The 27,392-nt window shown below is 36.4% G+C and overlaps 1 protein-coding gene across 2 annotated transcripts in view; it reads left to right on the forward strand.

Annotated features, from left to right (window-relative positions):
- Window positions 1-27,392, forward strand: part of KCNIP1 (potassium voltage-gated channel interacting protein 1) — a 373,536-nt gene that overhangs the window by 36,973 nt on the left and 309,171 nt on the right. The gene's annotated exons all lie outside the window — the stretch shown is intronic.

Here is a 27,392-nt window from a genome sequence, read left to right on the forward strand (position 1 = left end):
GCTTAAGTTCCTATGGATATACAAAATAACATTATAATCTTCTTGCAGAAATATAAATCTTTTTTTTTATCTTCAAATCTTATGCTACTTTATAGGTGGCATAACCAATTTATAGTAACTCAGGCAGAAACTTCAGCTGCTTATGAAGAAGCAAATTAGTAGAGAATCTAGGGATTATGAATGCTTAGGAACACGACATGCATAATTTAAACAACACTTTAATATGCCCAATAGCAAAGTAAGTAATATAACCTTGTGAAACTATCTTATATAATATTGGTAGTGAACATAAGATTGAGATTTGAAGTGTAGAAAGGAAATATAGAGGGCATAAGTTCTTCCTGAAATAATAGAGAATATAAGTCTTGGTATAGGCTGCCGTTGAATCAGTCATCATGTAAAGATGTAAGGAAATACAGAGATAACCTTGAAGAAGGATTGTGTGGGTGGTTATGTAAATACCAATTTTGGCCCTGACAAAGAGGAAGGTTTGGAAAGAAAATCAAGATTATGCCACCTTACTTTTCTATGACATAAGACGGAAAGAGAGAAACTCTCTCAGGCTTTCAAGAGGCTGTTAGTATAATCTACAGCAATAAACTAGATCTTCAATAGTCCTTATAGTATCTGTTTCCTGACATTGATTTAAAACCTCTTATACTTTAGCCTTGATTTAAAGCCCTCATATTTTAATTATAAAATTATAATCCTAAAGTAACTTGAGAAATGTTGGGAGTATACTCCTAGTGTTGGGTAGGCAATATATATCTATATACAACAACAAATGGTCGTTGTTGCTTTAAATGAGTGGATGTACTTAACAACTGTAATTAACTTTACAATAAGAAGGAGTCAAGAGAGCTCACTCTCTCTCTCTCTGCTAGTCCTATGCTTGATGACTTGATGACTGGAATATGAACTGCGACTGTAAGCTATTGTTTGTTCTTTGAATTGTGTTTGGACAATATCTACTATCTACTATCACTGCTTGTGAAGCAATTATTAGTAGTAAAGTTACTTGTTTTTACTAGCAGTGTCTGAAACTCTATTCATGTGTTTCTACTAGCAACATTCTTTCTCTCTAGCTGTACATTCTGCTGCACTATTTTCTGTCTCCCAACGGAGATACCCCTGACAAGAATGATCTCTGGTAATTTTTTTTTAATGAAATCAGAGTATTAACAAAATTTTGGATTTGTTCAAGGATAGGTATATTTATTAGGTGAGTAAGATAAAGTTAGCTACCTAAAACTAGTGGTAAAATAGAAAGATTTTCAATCACTTGGCATCTTACTGTCTTTCATTAAAAAAAGAGATACTTAAATTCAAGAAGTGTGTAGATTGTATGTTATCTTTTTGTATGCTACGTCATATGGGAAGTTTAGGAAGCTGGCTGCATTGTTGTGATGCTGTCCCTTGCCTCAGGTTCAGCTTGTTTTACTTCTTCCACATCATTTATCATAGAATCAAAATGATCCACCTGTTAGAACTGTCATGGTTTCATTACAGATTTTGGAAAACTACAAAGCTATACCAACTTTTAAGAAGCTGCTGTAGATCACCTTTAAGAAAATCCAGTCAGTGCCTTATTTCTAACTTGTTGTACATCTTCAGCTTTCCAACCAGTTAGTGCCATCTCATGAACTGTAGTATTAAGAGCACAACTAGATTATCCTGAAGGATAGTTAATGGAAATTGAGGATCCTAAAATTCACACCTGTGTCTTTTGAAGTATATGCTGGATGGATTCATGTTTTCTGTTTGAATTAATGTAATATTTTCCAGTCATTTTTCCATTTCACTGTGGAATTGAAGCCTACCCATAGGAAGCAAATGCATCTAATTAGGAATATAAGGATCATTTTAAATACATGTCGTTATAGCAATCACTCAAGCTTTTGTCCTCCAAATTAACTTTTCTGCTCATTATTTAAACACATGCACATAATACATTTATTGTTGAACTTGGATCCCCAAATGAATGCTTTGCCCCCCTGTAAAACACAGTATGCATTTTTTTAATTGAAAACCACTTTGAGATAAACATTATAGACGTTGTGAATGATATATTTCTCTGTGCCATAATAATTTTGGCAAGTGATAGCACTTCATTTGAAAAGAAAATCGTAATTTATTTTCTATCCCAGCTAGTCATCTTTAGCCACAGATATTTAGAATGTCACGAGAGCACATATGGATATGTAGATATTCTTTAAAATTGTTTTAGATATCAATTGTGCAGATATGATTATTAAATATTGAATATAGCAAAATACTGAAGTAAATTATGTTATGAGATAATTCTTGGACTGACCACATGAATTATTTTAACCATCTCCAGAGCAAACAAAGATTGTATAGTTTTCCTCTCTATTGTAGTACTTTCTGAGAAAATTGTGCATAGGTGCTTCCTGAACATAAGAGTGATCAAAGTATAAAGGTCATCTTAAATGTTCTAATACTAAGTTGGATGTTTGGAGACACTGAAGCAGACTCAGAGATTATGTTTCTTCCATATCTCTAATTCCCTCCAAGATTCAGCTAAATAGAAATGTTCTTCCAATTCAAATGCCTGATGATGGAGAACACAGTGATCATCCCTGAATATGTCTACCTTCTGGGGGGATTTTATCTCCAAAATCTATATGTCATTTATTCTTCCTTGCTTTAATAAAACACAGTCATTCTGCTATATATAGACTCTTGGCGATGACAAAGATTGCTTATCAAAGAGTAAGATCTGCATTGTAGTTCTTGTTTGATTAGGCATAGCTGAGGACCATCCCTCTGGCCTATATGTTGGAACATGGAAAAATAATGTAGGATAAATGTATATGTGGTCCTAGAGCAGTGGTCCCCAACTTTTGGGCACCAGGAACCAGTTACATGGAGAAAGATTTTGTGTGGTGTCTACATCACACATAGTTTTGTATTGCCACTCAGCAGAAGTTTGCTGTGAGTTGAGTCGGGATGCAAGATTAACAATGCAGCTGGGGCTCATTAGTGGCGTCTTCTGGTGATAAAAGGATGGATGGTGCCACGCCCTGGTTGCAGGAGTCAACGTTCATCATTCATTGTTCATCGGTCGTAGTTTGTTTATGAGAGACACTTGGAGAAGTGATTTGCTTTCTGTAACCCGGATTCAAAGAGACACTTGGAGAAGTGCTTTGCTTTCTTTTTGGACACCTGGTTTTGCCCTAAGAGATTTTTGTTTTGCATTCTGTTATCTTCTTGCCAGATACTTTATTTATGTTTATTTTTGGGCTCGCAGCCAGTCTGAGCCGAGGACTGATAAAGTTCTTTCCTTTTAAGTTTGTCTGCCTGTCGTCTGTTAACGAGCGGAGAAGGGGGGACAGAACAGTTTTGTATGCTGCCGATATCATGCAGATGGGGGTTTGCTTGTTTGCACAGCCCAATTGCTGGCATGCTGTGGACTGGGGCCAGTCCATGGACTAGGGGTTGGGGACCCCAGTCCTACAGAAACAGATGAGGATTGATTGATTGATAGACTAAACCAAATGAGTTGGACAATATTCTATACCACCACCACCACCACCACCACCACCACCACCACCCCAAGGTAGATATACGATTGTGAGGAAAAAATATATATTTCCAAATATAATAGTTTAACAAGTCGGCATTATGACATAGCTCTAGCTTAAAAACATTTTCACAAGAAAGAGAGAAATAACAACCGAGCAGTTTATTTATTTTTTATAAAATTAGGCACTGATAATATATGTAAGGATTTTCTTTAGAATTGCTGATTGCAAAGGTGTCCAGAGAGTTATGCAATGTTGATCGATTCATGACAATGTTAAGTGAAGGTATTGGGATGCATATGACAAGTGAAGCAAATTGTTTGGTTGAGAATTAATTAGGTGAAAATGCAGTAGTAGTGATGGATTGCTAATAATGTGAAAGCTCTCTTTGTTTGTGTGTGAGAGAGAGGGAGGGAGAGGGAGGGGAGGGAAGAGACCAGCATAAGAAGTCATTGGATTTCAGCTTTGATTTGAGGCTGATCAATATTTTTGTACTGTTCAATGTTTGTTTATTTTTTTTACTTAAATACAACCTAAATGTATATTTAATAAGTAAAGCTTTTAACTTTTAATATGGCTCACTAAATTAATTGTCTAAATTAATTAAACAATGAGAAAGCTTTTGTGGGAAGTTTCTTGGCTATAGGCAGTCAACACAGGGCATTTTAATCTCCTTCCTAACAGGTCCTCTGTGAATTGCAGAGATCATTTCATCTGTTGCGCTGCTGTTCCCTTGGCAAATCATTTCCCAAAATTACAGACTAAACCCGTCTCTTGACCTTTATGCTTATGGCAGCCTGAGGGAACCTGACAAATAAACATCAGGAGTATTAAAAAAAAAATGGCCCATGAAGGCCATTTCATTTTGCTTTGCTTTATTTTTATCCTTCCTGCTCAAATTCATCTGGCAGCTACAGCCCAGGTAGAAGTAGGAAGACCTGGGAACTAGGCCAGAGATGAACCCTCAGGTGGGTAGAGAATCAAATGAGGAAAGAAGCTCTATTTATTTTCTCTTAGCTTTTTCCTCATTCTTTTGCTTTCTGTTAAAATTTATCTCCCAGCTACAGTCCAGGTAAAGGCTTTAAGGTTGTTTTTAACAGTCTATTTTGGATTCTGTTTAAAATATCCATAATTGGAGTTGAAACTCTCTAAAAGCATCATGGATAGCAGGAGCAGAGAAAGAAAAACTAATGAAAATGGGGAATGTCAATAGTCATTTTATATTTTGCACATTTTGTCAACATTTCAAAACAGTTCTGAACTGTTTTCAGTGGGAAAGGCTACATGAATACGTTAAATTTCATCACGATCCACAAAGAAATAGCTGCCACTGTGATCAAGTGGAGCTGATTTGGAGGTATGCAGTAGCCCCTTTTAAGGGAAAAACAGCAAAGACTTTATTACTTTTTAAAAAATAATGTTTATGAGCTGCTGCAGTGTTAAAAGTTGAGCCACTCAGGGCAAGGTAGTTTTTTTTTAATACATTCATAATGATCTGGAATTGGGAGAAAACCAATATTTTGAATGATATGGAAACTTGATCTCAATTAGAAAACTAACCTCATTTCCGTCCTTATGTTTTACAATCAAAATAAGCAGACATTGTCTAGTCTGAATGGCTCAAAATTGAATCAAAATGAGAGAGAGAGGGCTAAATATTGTGTGGCATAGTTCTGTTCCTTGAGTATCTGATTTTCTTGAACTGCAATGGCTTCACTGTATGAGCGTCAAAAACAATTTCTCTTAACCTTGGTACCATGATCACTCTTCCCAACTCTCTCTTTCTCTTTCTCTCTCTCTCTCTCTCTCTCTCTCTCTCTCTCTCTCTCTCTCTCTCTCTCTCTCTCTCTCTCTCTCTCTCTCTCTCTCTCTCTCTCTCTGTGTGTGTGTGTGTGTATTTTCCAAAGCAGCTGAAGCCCAGACAAGGAATAATGGATGGAAACTGATCAAGGAGAGATTCAACCTAGAAATAAGGAGAAATTTTCTGACACAGAGAGCAATCAACCAACGGAACAGCTTGCTTTCAGAAGTTGTGGGAGCTTCATCACTGGAAGCTTTCAAAAAAAGACTGGTCTGTCATCTGTCAGAAATGGTATAGGGTCTCCTGCTTCGCCTGTGGGGTTGGACTAGATGACCTACAAGGACCCTTCCAACTCTGTTAATCTGTATCTCTCTCTGTGTGAGAGAGTATACATACATACCATATTTTTGGAGTATAAGCCGCACCTTTTTCTTTCAAAAAAAGAGGGTGAAAATCTGGGTGCGTCTTATACACTGAATACAGCATTTTGGGCCTACTGAAACCCCCCCTCTTTGCAAAAATGGACATGCAGAGGCTTTGGGAGGCTTGCACAGTGCTCCTGGGGGCTAGGGAGGGCAAAAATGAGCCATTTTTGCACCCCCAGCATCCAGGAGCACTGTACAAGCCTTTGCAGGCCCCCCTTTTTTTGAAAAAATGGCCCATTTTTGCCGTCCCCCATCCCCTCCCCAGGAGCACTCTACAAGCCTCCCAAAGCTCTGCATGCCTTTTTTTCTCTCTCTCTCAAAAAAATGAGGTGTGCAGAGGGTTTGGGAGGCCTGCAGAGTGCAAAAACTTTTTTTTTAAAAAATACCTCTTCAAAATCATGGTGCATCCTATTATCCGGTGCATCTTATAGTCTGAAAAATACAGTATTAACCAGGGTGGGTTCTGGCCAACACTACTGCCAGTTCACTCGTGTGTACACTTCACGCACATGCACAGTGCAATTAAAATTGTTCTGCACATACACAGAACTAAAAAAAAGATGGTGGTGCCAATGGCTCCAATAGCGCCAACTGGTGAACCAGTTCAGGGGCACGGCAGGCCTGGGTCACTGGAACCGGTTCCAGTGACCCAGGCCAACAAAAACACCACTGGTTCATCCAAAGTGGTAGGAAGCCACCACTGATACATACATACATACATACAGATACACATTTAATTAAATACTGGTAATAAAAATGTTTTTCTTTTTACGTCTGAATATTTTCTACTCCAGATAGGCAAATAAGAAAGTATACTGTTGCTTTCTTTTTAAAAATAGAGTTTTTTCACCTCATAGTTCCATTTTTGCATGACCCGTCAAAACCGCACTCGACTAAGCCGCGCCCGATTAAACCGTGTCGCTGACGTCATCAACAGGGCGACAACAGCCAGCGCGGAGAAAGAAGGGCACTTTAAATAGCGCTTTGAAAGCAAGCCGATTCAACTTAAGGTAAGGGTTAGGTTTAGGGTTAGCTTTAGGGTTAGGGTTAGGGTTAGGTTAAGGGTTAGGGTTAGGTTAAGGGTTAGGGTTAGGTTTAGGGTTAGGTTAAGGGTTAGGGTTAGGGTTAGGGTTAGGTTAAGGGTTAGGTTTAGGGTTAGGTTTAGGGTTAGGTTAAGGGTTAGGTTTAGGGTTAGGTTTAGGATTAGGATTAAGTTTAGGGGGGTTAGGTTTAGGTTTAGGGGTTAATTTTAGGTTTAGCGTTTACAGCGTGCTTCTGTCTCCACGCTGTTGTCGCCCTCTTGATGACATCAGCTACGCGGTTTTGTTGAGCGCGGTTTAGTCAAACGCGGTTTTGTGGTGGAACCCCATTTTTGTACCTGAAATATGGAAAGTCTGAGTGTATTCATAATTAATGGAAAATGATGCCAACATGAATCTGTATGTACAGATTTTAATTTGTGGATGTGATGCAAGCATTTATCATTATTCAAAAAAAGTCACTGCAAAAACCTTTCCCTGCAGCCAATCAAAAAATTTATATTAAATGTCAGAACAAAATCAAACATTAGTAAAAAAAAATAAACAAAACAACTGATTCCCCCTGTGCTCAGACTGACTATTGGTGCAAAACAAAACAACACAAAATGAAAATAGTCTATCAAGTTTTTGTGGGTACCACTTTACTGCAACAGATGTATAGGTCAGAGTACTCTCAGAAAAAGGACTGATGACTTGGTGATTGGTAAATAGATGTAGATAGTATATGGGACTATATAAACTATATAATTTGTGTTTTTCAGGATGTTTTTATTTTATTTTATATTTTATTTCCTTTGCCTTTTAAAATATTTGTTTAAAAAAATATATTAAAGCCACTAAGCACAATGAAGACAATCAAAAGTCTGTTTTGACCCAATGAATGACATTTAGATTTTAATGGAATTGTTTTGGGATATCAAAAGATTCTTCAGTGATACTAAGTAATAAAACTAGAATTGACACAATCACTGAAGCTACAAGAGATAAACTAATTTATTTAGCTTGAATTATTATAGATTTTATTTTAGTCCATGGGGGCCTTTTAAAAATGCATTTCCTATCTTCCCCCTGAAAAGTTATTGAATTTATTGACTTTGACTTAATTTCAACTAGCTTATTATATCAGCAGCTCTCTACCAGCTAATACTGCAAAGATATGTATTGAGCATTAATACATGCTGGAAAAGAAATTATCTGTCAGATTTGATTACATATTTCTTGGAAAGAAAGATAAACTCCCTAGTGTGATTAAGATCTTTATGGTAACAAATGGGATGCATGCAAATTTTCAACAAAGATTTCATTGAGGGAATGAGCATATTTATCATAGCTCATCATTAGATGCTTCACAATAGAATTAATAAATCTAAATAATTATCACAAAAGTAGGGAGGAAAAGTATCCTAACTATTGTATAAAATTTGCTACTGGATTAATTAGCAGCAATTGCCTAGCCTTTTGTAAATGATATTTTTTGGAATGAATATCCCAACTTGAATAAAGCAAGTTTGCAATATTTGTAACATTGTACATTAATATTCATTATAGAGCAGGATGTTTGTCTTCAATTTAAAAAAAACATATTAGTTTTCCAGAAATTCTGATAACTGAGCTTGACAGTCAATAATCTTTTTAAAAACGTTGACAAAATGGAATATTGGGACATTACAATATAAATACTTATTTACCACACAAGAATGCCAACTGTTAATATTAAATGGATTGTGGATTTCTTTCTGGCTTTGATTTTTTTTAAAAAAAAAATCTGAATGCTTCTATTCATTTCTTGTTTTCTAGATTTCTAGATTGTAGCAAATAGTTACACATATTGAGATTATTGTAAGGCTGTAGTTACCATTGGTGAAAGCTATACATATTCATTATTTACAGTAGGCATAAAGAGCATTTGCAAGTTTTATATAGTTTCTTTTGTAACAAGTACAAGAATTTTTTTTTAACTTGGGGACATTAAATTGACAATTGATCTAAGTCCTCCCTTGATTCAAATTTCATGCTGAAATTTAAAATTTATTTTATTTTACCATTTTTATAAGCAAACTACAGAAAGAGAATATATGTGCTTTCAGGGGTATCTTAATGCTTTCTGGAATGAAAACTTAGCTGTCATTAATTAATACATAAAATCACATCCCAGAAATCTTGTTCAAATTGGTCTGGTCTTAAACAGTCTAAAAGAGGGCTTCCGGGGAGTGGCCTGTCGCCGGTCGGCAGCTTAACAGAGCTGCCCCCAGAATTCAGGATCGTTATCTACTCAATATCAAGAAGATAACTCTTTTTTCAGACAAGAAAAAAGCAGTGAGGAATCTCAGCTGGTAAGAATCTTCTTTGAAGTTCACAGTTTGTTTTTTTGTGAGCTGTGGATGGAGGGGGAGGATCAACCCAAAGCTGAGTCATTCAACTCCGACCTGAACTTCACAGCTGTTATTCACAGCACTAGACAGGACCCCCTCCCCCTCAGGACAATCTTTAGAAAAGAGACTATTAAAAATCAATACGAGCAAAGACCAACTTGTGAACTTTAAAACCTTTCTCTATCTGAAATACCAGCTTCAATGTTATAAAAACCTCTTTTGTTTAATTGTCTTCAAAATGGCGTTTACAGCTTCTGCATTTGTTATCTCCGGCTTCCTGCTACAGAATTAAAGAAATAATCTCTTATAATTTAATTAGAGCTACTCCCTTAAAGCTTTCAAGACTCTTTGTTGATTCAGAGACATTCCAAACATTCCAAACGGACTTTCTCTTTTGAAATCCTCCGTAAAACCCCTTGAAAAAAAAAAAAAAGAAGGAAAAAAAGGAGGGGGGAGGAATTTCTTTTTCTCCACATAGCACAGTGGATTAGTAATTTAGAATAAATAATTAAAACCAAAATATAATGGCATCCAAATCAACCTCTGTTAAATTACCTCTGAAAACGTCTCCCATACCTGGTACAAAGTTGCAGCCCCCACCATCTATGCCCCCTAGTGGAGATGTACTAACAAAAGAATTTTTTCTGGAAATGTTCAAAGAATCCAGAGAACAGAACTTAGAAATGTTTAAAGAATTCAGAGAACAGAATCTAGAAATGATTAAAGATTTCAAAGATGAAATAAGGAATGAGATGGAAGTTCTATATGACAAATTCGATACCAGGGTCACTAAAATGAATGATAATATGATGGGAATTGTAAATGTGATAACAGAATATATTTCTGGTATGGAAGATAATTTAGAAACTCTCAATGAAGCTAAAACTAACCTGATATCCAAAACTGAAGTGGTGGAACAAAAAATTGATAATGTTGAAAAACAAATTATTATGATACAGTATAAGCAGATGGAGCTTGCATTAAGAGTGAGGGGGCTGCGTGAAGAAAAGCAGGAGAACTTAAAGCAAATGTTTTCTGAAGCTTTTGACCGTCTGGTGGGAAAACCGGGATCCAATTTTGATTGGCAGATTGACAGGATTTTTCGTGTTAACTCTTGGGCGGCAAAACAAAGGCAACTTCCCCGAGACGTGGTAATATACTTTGTTACAAGAGAATTTAGAAATATGATACTACAAGAGTCCTACAATACTAAGCTTCAAATTGGTGGACAGGACCTGATTGTTTTGAAAGAAATACCGCCTCAGATGCTAAGAGCCAGAAGAGATTATGCTTTTCTGGTGGAAGAGCTCAGAAGGCGTCAGATACAGTACAGATGGGATGCCCCATTCGGTATTATAGTTACAATGGACAAACAAAGATATCGTCTCAGCTCTGTATGGAAAGCTCGTGATTTCTATCATAAGATTCTGAAGATGGGATACCCTGAACCTTCGGGATATGGTGAAAGACCACGAGACGAACAAGATAAACAGCAAACCACACAACCATTAGATAAAATGTATCATCTCCCTCTTCCGGAAGGGCAAGGAGTCAAGGAAAAAAGATCCAACCGTAAGACCACCAGACAAACGGATAAACAAGCTACTACGCAACAATCTCAACAATCATTGGCCACTGACCAAGGAGCTACTGCAACAAGCTCAGAAGCTGTGGGAGGAGCCAAACCAAAGGTGAGACAGGCCTTGCGGGAGGCTCTAAAAAAGCTTCAGGCAACCAAAAATGACAACTAAGATTTTGACATGGAATGTTAACGGACTGAACTCTCCACAGAAAAGAAAGAAAATATTTCATTATCTTAAACAGTATAAGAATGACATAATTTGCTTGCAAGAAACTCATATCAAATCAACCGATCAAAAATATTTGTTTAACCCCAAACTGGGCCAACATTTTGCGACCTCAGCCATGGAAAAGAAAAATGGCATAGTAGTATATTTAAGAAAAGACATTAAAGCTGAGCTAATTGAAGCAGATCCCTTTGGAAGATATATTGCATTAGATTTAATCTTAGAAGGGAAAAAGACGTTACTTTTGGGAATTTATGCTCCTAATCAACAACAAGATGGATTTTATAGAAATCTCCATGCTAAATTAGTACAGTGGGACTTTGAGTCTTGTATATTATTGGGTGACTGGAATGGCGTGATCGACACCAAAAGAGATAAGAAGACAGCTCGCCCGAACACCAAATTTTGAGCTAAGTTACCCAAACCCTTTTTTGACATGCTGGACGACTTTGAATTGCGAGACGCTTGGCGCGAGAGGCATGCAGAAGAATATGATTTTACCTTTTTTTCCAATAGACATCAATCTCTTTCAAGGATTGATTTTATACTAATTACAAATGATTTACTTTGTAGGGTGAAGAAGACAAAGATTATGGCGAGAGTTCTTTCAGACCATAATCCAGTCTGGATGGAATTGGGAAGGGTAGCCCAGGCAAGAAGGTCCTGGAGGTTGAATGAAAACTTATTTAGATATGAAAAGTATGTTAATGATTGTAAAAAATTGCTATCGGAATATTTTGTTTTCAATATGAACAAGGGTACATCTTTGGAATATGTATGGGATGCAAGCAAAGCGTATATGAGAGGAGTATTAATGAATATAAATAAAATACATAGACACAAACAAGGGCAAAAACGAAAAGAATTGGAAGAGGAAATTAAAGGGAAAGAGTCAGAATTAACATTGAATCCAGGAGATACAAAGATTAGGGAAACAATTGCTATATTAAAATCTCAGTTTGATATGCTGATCTCTGACCTGGTAGCTACTAGTTTATTATATGCTAAACATAATACTTTCTGCAATGCAAATAAACCCGGTAGGTGGTTGGCTTATCAGATTAGAAAAAAAAGGAAAGCTCGAAATGTATCCAAATTGTGTTACAGAGGGAAGGAAGTGTTTCAACAGGAAGAGATTCAAAAGGTATTTCGGGAATTTTTTACAGAGTTGTATAAAGGGGATAAAATTAAGGACGGAGATATAGACAAATACCTAGATAAAGAGAAAATCCCCCTAGTCAGAGAAGAACATAGGCATAAGCTGAATCAACCTATAACCTCTGGGGAAATTTTGCAGGCAATTAAACAATTAAAGTTAGGGAAAGCACCAGGCACAGATGGTTTAACAGCTGTTTATTATAAATATCTACAGTTAGAAATGGTAGAACCCCTCAGAGAACTATTCAATAAAATTCAATCGGGAGGGAAAGTGCCTCCTTCGTGGAAGACTGCGTTCATATCGTTGATACCCAAAGAAGATCAAGACCTTACCCAACCAAAAAATTACAGACCTATTTCATTACTCAATGTAGATTATAAAATTTTTACTAAAATATTAGCAAATAGGCTAATGGGGGTAATTCAGCAACTGATACATACCGATCAAACTGGCTTCATACAGGGCAGACAGATGAATGACAACGTTAGATTAATTATCAACGCTTTAGAATACCTGGGAAAGAACAATCAAATCCCGGCCGCATTCATATTTTTGGATGCGGAGAAAGCCTTTGATCGAGTTAATTGGCAATTCCTGCTGAAGACATTGCAAAAAATGCAGATAGGAGATGGCTTTTTACGGTCAATTGGTGCAATATATCAGCAGCAAACAGCCCAGATCATTGTTAATGGAAGTCTGACAGACTCCTTTCAAATTGAAAAAGGTACAAGACAGGGCTGTCCTCTGTTCCCATTATTGTTTATTATAACTTTGGAAATACTGTTGAATAAGATACGGGGCCTGGGCGGTCTAAAAGGGATCAAAATTAGACAGCAAGAATATAGAGTTCGTGCATTTGCGGATGATCTGGTTATAATATTGGAACAACCGCAGGAAACTAGTAGGGTATTATTGAATACGATCAATCAATATGGTCAAGTCTCGGGATTTAAAATAAATCTAGGAAAAACCAAAATAATAGCTATAAATATGACTATCAAACAGAAGGAAGAACTGGGGGCGATGCTAAGATGTGAGGTAGTTAAAAAAGTTAAATATCTTGGAGTTAATATTTTAATCTCAAATGGGAAATTATACAAGTATAATTATGAATCACTTTGGCATAGTACACAGTTGGAGTTGAAAAGGTGGGAAAAACTGCATTTGTCCTTGCTGGGTAGAATAGCGGCAGTAAAAATGAACATTTTACCAAAATTTTTATTTCTTTTTCAAATGTTACCAATACTTAAAAGAGATGCGAATCTTTTAGAATGGCAGAAGGGTATCAACAAATTTGTGTGGGCAGGAAAGAAGCCGAGGGTAAAGATGAAAATAATGCAAGATGCACGTGAAAGAGGAGGATTGAAATTACCTAACTTAAAATTATACTATGACGCAGTGGCACTATCTGTAATTAGTGATTGGATTCATCTAACTAATGACAGAATTTTGAATATCGAGGGATATGACTTGTTATATGGTTGGCATGCTTACCTGTTATTTAACAAAAAAACGGATAAGAAATTTAAAAATCACATCTTAAGAAATGCTTTATTGCGGGTTTGGAAAAAATATCAACATAAATTAAATGATAAAGTGCCCATGTGGGCAATTCCTAGACATGCAATTGAAAATATGAATGTAGAACAAAAACACGATAGAACCACCTATAGACAACTTCTTATCTCAGAAAGAGGGGTGATGGAACTAAAATCTTTAGAGGTACTTAAAGAAGAGAAGGTAGTTCAAACGTGGTTTCAGTATGGTCAACTACAAGCTAGGTGGAAAACAGATCAAAAAATTGGCTTTGTAAAAGTTGAGGATAATTTGTTTAAACAAATAAGAGATCAAAGCTCAATGCATATAAAGAGGATATATAATGTATTAGTACAGATGGATTCTGAAACGGAACTGATTAAGGATTGTATGATAAAATGGGCTCAGAATACCGAGGAACCAATAATGCTTGAAACATGGGAAAGAATCTGGGTAAGAAATGTGAAATTTACACAAGCACAAAACTTGAGAGAAAATTTTTAAACAGTCTAAAAGAGCAGCTTGGCGTAGGAGACCATGACTTTTAGTCCTACTGTAGGCACGAGACCAGCTAGATGACTTTGGGATGATCCTTTTCAGCCCTGAGAAGAATGCAAAAGCAAACAACTTCTAAAATTTTGGGAAGAGGTAAAGAATAATTTCAAGAATCAAAAAAATGAACAAGAACAATAACCATAACCTATTCTGTTGTATCTTCAAAAGTGAGACTTTGAGTACATGTGTAATCTTCTGTCAGCATCATCTCTGAACTGTTGAGGTACAGTAAATCTTGTATTGTTACATTAAGTAGAATTATGACTTTGTCCTAGAATTTATTTCCATGTTTTTGTTTAGGACACTTTTTGTTAAGGTTTGGTCAGTTGGTACCTGCAGGTCTCATGGTCCACAAAATCAACTTATACGCCAGATATTGAATATCTTTGCAAAAATATAAAACAACATCTTTCCTATCATTATTCTTATTTGTTAAAATTGTTCTTGATATTACTGTTTTTACATGATTCTGTAAAAATATTGTTTTACACGATTCTCAAAATATTGTACAAATCCATCAATTGTAATTTTATTATGATGAATATTGATAGTTATAATACAATTTAAATAAAGAATATAATATATATACAAACATAAGGTCCTCCATAATTTTTTTAAAAAAATGGGAAGCAGTCCTAAGAGCAAAAAGTTTAAGAAACACTTATTTAGGCGAATATCAGTTTGTGGCAATTTCTTTCAAAGTTACAATTTGCCATTTTGCCCATACCATGTGAGAAGTCCAAGAACAAAGTAGAATATAGGTAAACAACAATAATGTATTTTAGATGCTACCAATGTGATGCAATACAATAAAATTATTTTAGTATTTTTCTTATAGTTCTAATTTTTATCTTGTCATAATAGTATAGAATCAAAAGGAACTGAGATCAATTTGGTAAAACCCCAGTTGAGCTCAAGATCAGCTATACAATTGCTGTGTCCTCCCTTGTCACATTAAAACATAAATCTATAGGAACAAAATATAAAGTTTTGGTTCTGCTATTGATAATTTCAGCCCCAAATAAACATTGCTCATACATTCACATATATTAGATTTTAAATCAATACCTAAGATATAAAGAAAGATCATGAAAATATGTAGTTTTAGCTGGACGAATATATTGTAGATCATATTTACATGAATATAGGAAGTAGACTCTTGCTTTTTATAGTGAAATAAAGATGTGTTTATATAGAAATAAGTATTATTGAGTTCAATAGGACTTGATTTTTACCAAGATAAATGAATAGAGAATTATAGTAATTAATTTCTTAACCACTAGTTACCTATGCTAATATGTTACTTGTATGTACTTGGATTGTTGATAGCAAACTTTGAATTTTAGTTTTTCAAGTATTGTGAATTATTTGATAGGCAAATGTTTGTAAAAAAAAACCTAAGTTGCACAATAAACTTTATGCAGCACCCATTTATTTTCTACATTTTTTCCTCTGACAAACCCAATATTTTGCTAAGTAAATTACACATAAGCTATTTTCTACCCTGTAATCAGCTCAGAATAAATAATTTGTCATGTTAAAGGGTTTTAAGCAGCTTCTCTAGACATATTTAACACATTATGCTTTAAAAGTTATTTTAAAATAAATAACAAATAGGAGATTGTCATATTAGTGCATTGTTATGACATTGTGTTTGGAGTGTATGAGCAGTTGTAAAAGGCACACAGAAAGGTGCCTATTCCTTTGGTTAAGAAGCTAAGTGGCATTTGCAATATATGTCCATTTATGAGGCAGATATTAGAATGGTCAAATAGGACAGGCTTTTACATTTTGTAGAGTGAGTTGGCTGCCTGAGCAGCAAATGTGAGAAGACAGCAATGAGATCATGGAGGACGAAGTATTGGATGCTTCCTGAATCTTCTCAGCAATCTTGTTGATTTCACATATGGTCGTGGTCCCAGTATTGCATAAGCAAACATAACTTCTTTGTATGTGAAACATATGTATGTATTTAAAATTTCATTTTGATCTTCACTTTGGGCAGGAAAATATCTTGTGTTGGTCTTGATTCCAAGGATGGTAAGCTCTCTCCTTCTCCCATGTACAAAACTTCATGACTGTAGGTAAAACAGATGAGTGTGTTTCAACCATGAATAAATATAAAAACCTTTAAATACTTTGGCATGTCAAAATGTGTTTCAGATAAATTCAAATTGCTAAAATGGAGGACAGCCACAAAGATAGTTGTGATGGAATAAATGTAGTATGCAGAATTCAAAGAACAAAATATTTTTTAAAAAATATATCCTGGTGAGCTGGAAACTCAAATAGATCTTCATATCTCCTTTCACTAAACAGTCCTATAGCACCTGCAATGGCTTACCAATGGACACATGGAATATTAAAAGGCTTCCTCTGAAAAGGAGAGGGAGAGCTCAGCTCTGGAAAAGAGACCTCAATATGATGTTCTTTTCTGCCTTATCACCACAGTCTACTAAGGCAAATACAGTATTCTTGAAATCAGGAAAATGTATAGTTGAAAAGACCTCAAGGGATTGAGCAAACCAAGAATGAAGATTATATGTCTTCTGAGCGCTTCTGCCATGCTTCTAAAAGGATAGCCACTACTTTTAATTCAAATTCATCTTCTGATATTTCATGGATGGACCTATGATATCTTCAACAGATTGAATATCATTTGCCATTCTTTGTTTTTGGAACATTTGCTTTGACTTCTCTCTCTAATCTACAGCCTATAGATTTATTAGTACAGTTTCACCCATACAGATTTTTAAAGATGTCAGTCAAAGCTGGCTAGATGCTGACTTATGTATTAACTATATTAATTATAGTTAATATAGTTAACAATTCATCAAGAGGTGGCATCCTGTTTTCTCTTTCTTAGTTTTAGACTGCTTGAAATGTCAGAACAGACCCAGGCACATTCAGCATTGCTTTGCTTGATTATTCTATTATTCCAAAGTGAACATCTTTTAGATTATCTCCTCAGGTTGTTTAATTGTGTTATAAACCTCTGCTGAGAGTCTATGCTTGTCATTTTTGAAATCTCCTCAAAGAGAGTATAATAAGGGTAAGCAGTTTCCCCCCACCCCCCATGCTGAATCTTAATTTTGTAAGCTCTATTTCATTCAATTTATTTAATTGTATTCATCCAGATAAGAGTATATTTTCTAAAGAATTGATTAATTTAAGTATAAAAGAAACTTGGATTCTTAAGAGAATCTATTAATTACTATAAGTAAATTGAGTTGAAAAAATTATTCCTTACTTGATGTAAAATATATTACATATTGTTTGTGGATAATTTTGTGCAGGAATTTAGTAGATGTTTTTTTTTAAAAAAATGGCATCGCTTTATTAAGCTTTTTTTAAGAATCGATAAATCAGTTTCATACAGAAAATACATATACATATCCATTACATAATTCCCTTCCTAACTAGATGAAATGCAAAGCTCAGAAAAGAAGTATGAAGAAATACTGAAGAAGTTAAAAGATAATGAAATCACAAAAAGAATAGGAAATATTGCTTTCTAGTTTACATTTCCATTTACATTTAATCATTTCCAGTCAGTATTTTTTTTTTGTATTATTCACTGAAAATCATTTGAGTTCTTGGCCAATGACATAGCAGCACCTGCATGCAAAAGTGTTGTGGCCCAGCAGGAGCCGTTGGAGCTGCCGATGGACTCCGATAGCGAGGGACCCTATGAGTTGGCTCTGGAAGATGTGGAGGACGCTGAGCAGGGTTCAGACTCTGAGCAGGGACCAGAGAGGCTGGTTGGCCACCAGGAGGTGCCTGAGGCATGGAGCAGTGGTGAAAGTCAAAGGGAGTTTGTCCCTGACGTCAAGCACTGGAGCAGTGGGGAAGAGCAAAGGGAGTTTGTCCCTGACGCCCAGCAGAGAAGGGCAGAGAAGCAAAGGCAGCAATTATGGAGACAGACTCATAGGAGATAATCAGGCCCAGGTGATTATGATTTGGCTTCTCCCAAGAGAGTATATAAGAAGAGACTTTGGGAGCAGACCTTTTGCAGGACACAACCATTATACTAAGCTGGAGAAGCTCTTGTGTGTATCTCTTATCTGTGGGAGTCTGGGTTGCTGCCAATGTCTTATCTGTGAGTAATTACTGTGAATAAAGCGTGACTAACAGTAAGCTTGTGTCGGCATGACTCACCGGTAGGAGGGGAGTCAGAACACAAAAGTATACACATATTCGCATTCTGAAGCAACACCAATTTCTAATGCATTTATTCATGAATACATAGAAAAGCAAAGGAGACATCACATATCCTTTTCTTACAAAGAACCAAGTAGTGGTTAGAATGCAGTACTGCAGGCTACTTCTGCTGACTGCCGGCTGCCTGCAATTTGGCAGTTCGAATGTCACCAGGCTCAAGGTTGACTCAGCCTTCTATCTTTCCAAGATCAGTAAAATGAGGACCCAGATTCTTGGGAGCAATATGCTGATTCTATAAACCACTTAGAGAGACCTGTGAAGGAGTATATAAGTCTAAATGTAATTGTTATTGCTACACCCTATTCAATATGGGACTGTTCTAAGCATTGTCCCTATTCTCACTCAAGTTTTATTTGCATCACATATTATTCTTACTGCATTCAACATCTAACTTTCAACTCCATATTCATGCAGCATCCTATAATTCAAGCACATTCACTTTATCACACAGACTAGCTGAAGAGCCAAAATAGCATAGAGTTCTAAGTAGATACAGATAAACAGCATATATAGCTTTATAAACGTGTAGTGTGAGCATGAGTGGCTTTGTGTAAGTGACTAGTTGTATGCATATGAGCTTAATTTAGGTGAAGAGAGGATGTTGTGTGTGCCATGCCCTGTCATTAAAGATCTTTCATTGTTTTTACTTTTGCTTCCTATTTTCATTGGGTTTTTTAACTTGCTTTTTTGTCATAGTTGGTTAGGTAGGTCTTTGAGAATCAGCACCTTGCTAATTTTTACTGACACCACTATATGTTCTCAATTCATTGCACAGATAATTATACAAAAAAGGATAAAAAAAGAAAAAAAGAAAGAGCAATTAAAACAGAATTCCTTATTAATGAACAAGGCATTAGTAGACCTTTTTCAACCAAGTAAGTCTCTGGTGGTTGTATCATAGCTGCTGTACAGCCTATTCTTCAATTTACCACAGTTAAAAATAAATGTATCATTTATAATGGGTACGAATGGAACTTCCTTAATTCCATAGAATAGATACAGGTGAATAATTTAATGCAAAAGATGAACAACAATTTTAAAAAAGTTTTACTTATCTATTTGCTTTATGAAAGAAAAGCAAAGGGAAAAGAATGAGGAAAATCTCAAAAATATCACTTTCATACAGAAAAATAGCTATAGCAGAACTAGTATCGTAGGTATATGAATTATTAAGGTTTGTCAACATACGTAATAGTGGGGGAGGAAAGGAAATTAATTGTATAAACTAGCATATAAAGTCCACATTTCTAGCTTTAGTTTCTCTTAAGGATTGCAACAAGATCATGAGTGATTTTTTTTCGGTGCATGTTAAGTAATCAATGGATAAGAGAGAAATCATATAAGCATGCTAACTACATATAAATGAGCAGCCCTTAGGTTTTTTCAAAGATTTTTTTCAATACGGTTTTATTCTGTTTAGAGCCATGACTGGCTAAGCTTTATGTTCCCTTGACATCTCATTTAAAATTGCATTTACACAGGGCTTGATAGCTTAGTTTAGATCTATATTGATAGTTTCTAATTGAAGCTGGAGTTTGTGAATCAGTTGTCTAAACAGTCCATGATACTTGAGGACTAGATGTTGCCTCCTTTTCTTACCCACAAAGGATTTGAAAGGCTTATGCAAGTGTGTGCAATTCTGCAGAAATACCTGAAGGTAAAGCAAATGCTGACATTCTCCTGCCCCCTTCAAAATTTACGTGTAACCCTTCTGGGACATACTATAGAAATACTTCCACAAGATGCATTTCGGCCCTTGTAACTTTATTGTAAACAATAAGCAACTCCCCAAAGAACTCCAATTAGATTAATTGCTCTTAAATAGTACCTACTATTTAATATCATGGAACTATAGCTTGAAAACTAGAACCTCAAAAAAGTCTTCCTAACAGGAGACAAAATTGTAAATAAGCCTTCCCCAACATGGTATCTTATGCAAAGTTCCTGAATTCCTAGGTAGTGTTGACATTATTTCTGGTCCAGAAACAAATCTGATTTTATAGTATATAGCACTTTCTCAAAAGTTACACAGTCCTAGAGCAATCAAGGAAGAACCAAAGTGGTGGGTTTCTTGATGAAGGAAGACCAAGCTCTTCAAGACCTTAGGTATATAATAATGCTATTGACCTCAACAATAATGTTTTTGATCTAATGTCTTCTGAACTCCATTATAAATAGTCTGTATAACTCTTCATATATACAGTTCAATTCTTTAGATTTATGCTGAGTTTCATACTGCTGAGATTAAGGGAACATCAGATCACCTTCTAATTCTCTTATTTGCCAATTGGATCTGTTTGTAGATTTCCCTATAAGAGCTTACAAGTTTAGTAACACTTATTCTGCAGGAGACTGAATTTCCAACCACTTTAAAGACGGTGAATTCCTTATTTAAGATGCAACCCTGTGAGTGACACAGTAGCTAAGTTGAGGTTGAAGATCAGGATTTTCTGTGTTTCTCTTTCATTCTAGAATTGGCAGGAAATAATTGATTTATTTCCTTCTTTCATTGAAGCTCTCCAATTCAAGATTATTCTGAGTGATATACAATTCCACTCAGATTAATTTTAAAAATCAGATTAATATTAATATTAATTCACTTACATTCTTATTAATATTAATTCACTTACATTCTTCACCAAAGACAATAGTAACTTCCATAGTACCTGTAATCCTACAATTACCATGGATGTGATGCACTGATGTTCATACAATTTTAACAGGTAGGTTTGTGATTGACTTTTCCTCATCCAGTCCATGAAAAGTCTCCTCTAATTGGCATGCAGAAAGCTGTGCACGCTCCATTCATTGCACTTTCCCCTTTTATTTATCACTGACCAATTAAAGTGTTAATTCTTAAAACGTTATCCAAAAGTGCTTTTTCAGAATGCAACTGGACTTAGGTTTTTTTTTCTTGAAGTCATTTTGCTTCTTATCCAGGAAGCTTCTTTGGCGGAAGAAGCTTCTTAGATGAGAAGCGAAGCATGGGGCATGGAGCAACCATGACCTGGATCGTGACCCGACAAATGCGCGAACGTGAAAAGCGCGCCGACAAAACCGCGGTGCTAAAACCGTGATGTCAAAAGTGCGCCGACAACAGCGCGCCAACAAAAGCGCGCCGACAGAAGCGCGATTTAAGTTAAGGTAAGGTTTAGGTTTAGGTTTAGGTTTAGGTTTAGGGTTAGGTTTAGGGTTAGGTTTAGGGTTAGGTTTAGGGTTAGGTTTAGGGTTAGGTTTAGGGTTAGGTTTAGGGTTAGGTTTAGGGTTAGGTTTAGGGTTAGGTTTAGGGTTAGGTTTAGGGTTAGGTTTAGGGTTAGGTTTAGGGTTAGGTTTAGGGTTAGGTTTAGGGTTAGGTTTAGGGTTAGGTTTAGGGTTAGGTTTAGGGTTAGGTTTAGGGTTAGGTTTAGGGTTAGGTTTAGGGTTAGGTTTAGGGTTAGGTTTAGGGTTAGGTTTAGGGTTAGGTTTAGGGTTAGGGTTGCAGCGCGCTTCTGTCGGCGCGCTGTTGTTGGCACGCTTCAGCGCTCATTCGTCGGCGCAGTTTTGTCAGCGCGGTTTTGTCACCGCGGTTTAGTCAGGCGCGCTTTTGTCATTTGCGCATTTGTGGTGGAACCGACCTGGATGACTGAGAATCTCCATGGGAATCTCCAAAAGCACTTTTAAAACATGAGTTTTCTTGAAGCTGTGTAACATATCAACCACTAGATGGGAGCAAAGAGTTGGAAGGGAAGCATCTATTGCAGTGATGGCAAACCGTTTCGGCCCAAACTGGAACATGCGTACCTGTACACCAAAAACTTGAAGACCAGTTGGCCGGTGTGTGCATGCCTGCTTTTTGGGTGTTTGGGGGCCATTTTCAGGCTGTTTCTCTGCTGTTTTCAGGCCAAAAGCAGCTAAAAAAATGGCCCAAAAACAGTCTGAAAAATGGCCTGTTTTGGTTTTTTTTTCAGGCCATTTTCCGGCAATGCAGCACTCACAAAGACCATCTGGCCAGTGTGCATGTGCATGCCAGAAACCAGAAGAGCAGCTGGTAATGGCACACATGCCCACAGAGAGGGCTCTACATGCCATAGGTTCACCATCATAGATATATTGGTTGTCATCCAGAGGTTATTCAGATATGTGTACCCAAGATCCAGTCAGAGTGCTACTGAAGACCTGGAATTTAAGAAGAGTTTAACTGTCAGTACTACATGGAAACTGTAAATTATTCTATTAACATAACTTGCGAAAAAGAAATAAGGAGACAGGGTGTCCCAGCAGCCATTGGGAAAAGAATTTCCAACTGCCCACTTTGAACCTGAATGTTTTCAATTATACTTCCCACTTAAAGGTGTTGATTCAAGTTTAACACTTGTCAAATCTAGTGAACTTCAGACTTTCGTGTTTGGTAAGTTGGAAGTCAACTGATCCATTTAAAAAAAATAGGGGGAAAATGGCTGCAGAATTCCAGTTTCCTTTGCAGCCAAAACAGGACTGGGAGACAGTCAAATGCTAAAGGGATGGCCCTCAAAAACTGGCAGAACCAAATAGAGCCAGTGGTTTGCTGACAAAATGGATATAATTGCCAGCTTCCAACATGACTTATACATCCTATCCAGTGGTGGGTTTCAACATTTTTTAGAACCTCTTCTGTGAATGTGGCCTGCTTTATGGGAGTGGCTTGCTGGCCATGGGACTGGGTGGGAGTGGCCAACTTGTAAAATGTGGTAAAACTCACTTAACAACGCTCTTCCTTAGCAACCAAAATGTTGGCTCAGAAACTCTGGCATTTGAAGCATGCAAGTCTTAAAGCTGTCAATTTACAAGACCCTTGCACCCTTAACCCTTTAGGAAAAAAAAAACCTCAGGGGTGTTCAAATTTGACAGCTTTAAGACTTGTGGACTTCAACTCCCAGAATTCCTCCTTTCGCTCTTCATCTTGATGATGTATGGATGGGCGGAGGGAAGGAGCTGGAACCGGTTCTAAATGGCACTGTAGATTTGTGGAACATCTTCTATAGAAGAGGTTAGAACTGGCAGGAACCCACCCCTGATCCTATCCCACGTGACATGGAATAATAGGGAAAATATATCCCATCTAGAATGTAACACCTTAACATCTTAGGATTTCTCAGCTGAGGAATGACATTGAGATATGTGTGAAGGATTGTGGACATGGACTTAGGAAATCAGAAAATATTGAGCTGCTGTGATGCTGTAGAGGGCAAAGAGCCTATGAGCTTTAGAGCAAACAAATGTTCCAGATCCTTTTAGCCTGACTTTCTGCAATAGCTTTGGTGTTGCAGCACAAGCAAATGTCTGTATATCACTTCAGAGAGTGTAAAGCTTTCCATAGTAAGCTGACAGTCCACTAACACTTTAAAAAAAACACTTTTAAAAAGTGACTCATAACTAAATATTATTGATGGATATTGTCTGGAGACTAGATTGGCTTAACATTTGGAACATTTGGGATGTATACATCTCTCATTTATATTCTGTAGAATATTTCTTATTCTGTTATAACTATAGAAAGTCAGATTGTCATATTAAACACAAAGTGGTTTTAATTTCTACTCATCATTCAACTGGATCATTTCATTTGATTTTGTGTTGGTAAGAATAGCGAGGACTGTGTACCAGTAGGCTTTGTAGGTTTCTCTAAAGTTGTGCAGCTGACTGTCATTTAACTGACAATATTATTGTTAATTAGATCTTCCACTCAGTTCTTCCTGCTCTCTAGATATTGTTGAACTTTTTCATTTGCAACATACCTAGTTAACATGGTTTATGCTAAGGTTTATGATTCAATAAAATCTTTATTGTTGAAATAGATTCCTCAAGGTTCAACTAGGGATAATCATATGTGATTTTGTTCTTTAGTTGTTTTTTTAATTCACTTTTTTCTTAAAGTTTTTGATAGTTTTGATCTGTCTCTTTTCAATAATTTTCTTTTGGGGTTTGGATTTTAATGTTTTGAATAAAATAAAATGAATTGTTTTTAAAAAGAAAATCTGGAGTTTTCAGGTCTCCCATTCCTCTAATGAACTCCAGCCTCCTTACTGTAAATATGAATATGAATATTGAATTCCATGCCATTTATTTCAAACTCTAAACCCAGACACTTTAAGAAGATAATCCCATCACTTCCTTTCTGCTGCACTATTCACTATTCAATGAATATGAAAAATGAAAACAGAAGGATTTTAAATGAGTTTATGGCTACATTTACATAATTTGCAATCTTGTTCCTCATTAAAACTTTGATCTGGACAGGTAGTGTATAAATGAGGAGGCAGAATGTTCTTCTGAAGCTAGAATTTGTGTGAGAATTAAAAAGAAGCTAGAAATTAGATTTCTTTCAGCTGTCGATAACTTACCATTGTCACATTTGCCACAGGTTTATCAACTGAAAATATTTTAAGCTGGATCTCATATCAAATAGCACTTATAACTACCATAGCATTCTTGCTGCCAATTCTACCATCTTTGCCAACAATAATAAAATCATTTTGTTGCATACATTAACCTAAGAGGGATTCCATAGTTCCCTTCCTTAATGCAAGTGGGATTATATACTGGGATCTTTTTCTGCTGGGAAATGTATATAACGATTGTAACAATTATCTCTCTTCTACCAACAACAATAATGTGAAATATATATAGATCTTTAAGCTGTGCTATATTTTCTGAGTTCTCAAAGAGCAACTTAAATTGGCTTGTAATTTCTTCTTGAGTTGACAAATATATGAAATTGAGCTCAAAATATATCTGGAGGAGTATCTCTTGTTTCTGTATTGGACATTTTCTCGCTTTGTTTTCTCTCTGCTATAATAATTACTATGATACAGTGGTTTCTATATTTATACGAACCCAGCTGATCAAAGATTGGTACAACTAGCCTATTTTATATACACTTCAACTTGCCTGAATTGAAACATCTACCTCCTTTCTCATAGTTTCTGGTAGTGTACCCATTCCTATAAGTGGCAAATATACAGACATCACCTTCTTCTGCTTGAATTCCATTTGACCAAAAGGCAATGCAAAGGATGCCCCCTTGCTTGTTCTGCCCCTATCGTTTTCTATGCTTTTTTTCATCTTTGCAGTTTAGCTTATAGCTCTGAGAATCTCCCTTCTAAGAGCTAAGCAGTCCTGTTTCTGCTTAGCATCTAAATGCAAACAAGGCTGTCCCAGTGTTGTTTCCCACAAAAGCAACCAGTACATGCAGTATCCTAAATTAAAGGCAGAGAGAATATGTGTAAAAAAATGAGAGACCCATTTTGAAATGCCTACACTCCAGTGGTGGGTTTCAAATTTTTTTAGAACCTCTTATGTAGGTGTGGCCTGCTTTGTGGGAGTGGTTTGCTGGCCATGTGACCAGGTGGGAGTGGCTTGCCAGCCATGTGACTGGGTGGACATGGCCAACTTGTAAAATGTGGTGAAACTCACTTAACAACACTCTTGCTTAGCAACCAAAATGTTGGCTCAGAAACTCTGGCATTTGAAGCACGCAAGTCTTAAAGCAGTCAAATTACAAGACCCTTGCACCCCTAACCTTTTAGAAAAAAAACCCCAGGGGTGTTCAAACTTGACAGCTTTAAGACTTGTGGACTTCAACTCCCAGAATTCCTCCTCCAGTCATGTTGGCTCAGGAACTCTGGCATTGAAGTGTGCACGTCTTAAAGCTGTCAAGTTACAAGACCCTTGCACCCCTAACCTTTTATAAAAAACACACAGGGTTGTTCAAACTTGACAGCTTTAAGACTTGTGGACTTCAACTCCCATAATTCCTCCTCTCACTCTTCATCTTGATGATGTGTGGATGGGAGGGGTGGGGGGGAGCTGGAACCAGTTCTAAATGGCACTGTAGATTTGTGGAACCTCTTCTATAGAAGAGGTTAGAACTGGCAGAAACCCACCCCTGCTACACTCCCTAGTTAAAAAGATACAAAATTGGTACAAAAATCCATACAGATTTATGAAAATGTATATTTGGAGACAGTAAATTATTCCCAGTGCCCCTTAATTTCAGTAATCGGCTAGCCCAGGACAGAACTATTACAGAATTATAATTCCCAGAATTTTTCATCACTGATAACACTGATAATTCAGGACATTTTAGGATAGCAGAATGTTCCTCACTTCCACTTAGCTGGAAGTGATCTTCAAATTAATTACTGACTATAATAGATGAGCAGATATCAGGAATCAGAAGTACTTTCCTAGGGGAAAACTTTGGTGGATTTGTCTAATCCTGTTTTAATATTTTTCATATCCCTTTCCCCTTGGGAATAATTCTAAACCTACTTTGCCATGATGGAAGGAGTAATACTAGGTCCTTGAAAACTGGAAATAAATACCTATGGGGGAAAAAGAGATAATTGATTTCAGAATTAAGTTAAAAGAGATTGCACAGATTTAGACACTGCAGAGATTTATTACCTCTGTAGTCAGACATATCAGTCACTTATAGTTTGACCTTAGACAAATAATAAGTGTAATTTTGATAAGGATCTAGTTGCAAAGGGAAATGTTGATATAGAGAGCTATATTCTAAAATCAGATGGCAGTCGTTAGGAAGAGCTTTTCTGAATCTGCAACAAAAAAGACATTTACTATATCCAATGTTGCTCTAATTGTTTTCGAGTGCAATCTGAAAAATGCTGCCAGAAAGTCAGTATGAGTCACTTTTCAGACAGAATAACATTCATAGAAGATTTTGGCAGAGAACTTTGCACCAGTGGGTGGCTGAAGATTATTAACCATATTGTTATGCCTCTTACAGTGCCATCTCTGTACTTGGCGTACACAGGCACTTGCAGGGGCAATCATAATTTCAATAAAATAAAATATAATTAGAGTCTTAAGAAATACATGTCAACATTTTCCAACCCTTCTGCCACCACACTGGCTAAATCCAAGTATGGTAGCATTGCCAGTTTCTTGTG

This window comes from Thamnophis elegans, chromosome 2 (genome assembly GCF_009769535.1).
Source record: "Thamnophis elegans isolate rThaEle1 chromosome 2, rThaEle1.pri, whole genome shotgun sequence".
Classification (NCBI taxonomy): Eukaryota; Metazoa; Chordata; class Lepidosauria; order Squamata; family Colubridae; genus Thamnophis; species Thamnophis elegans.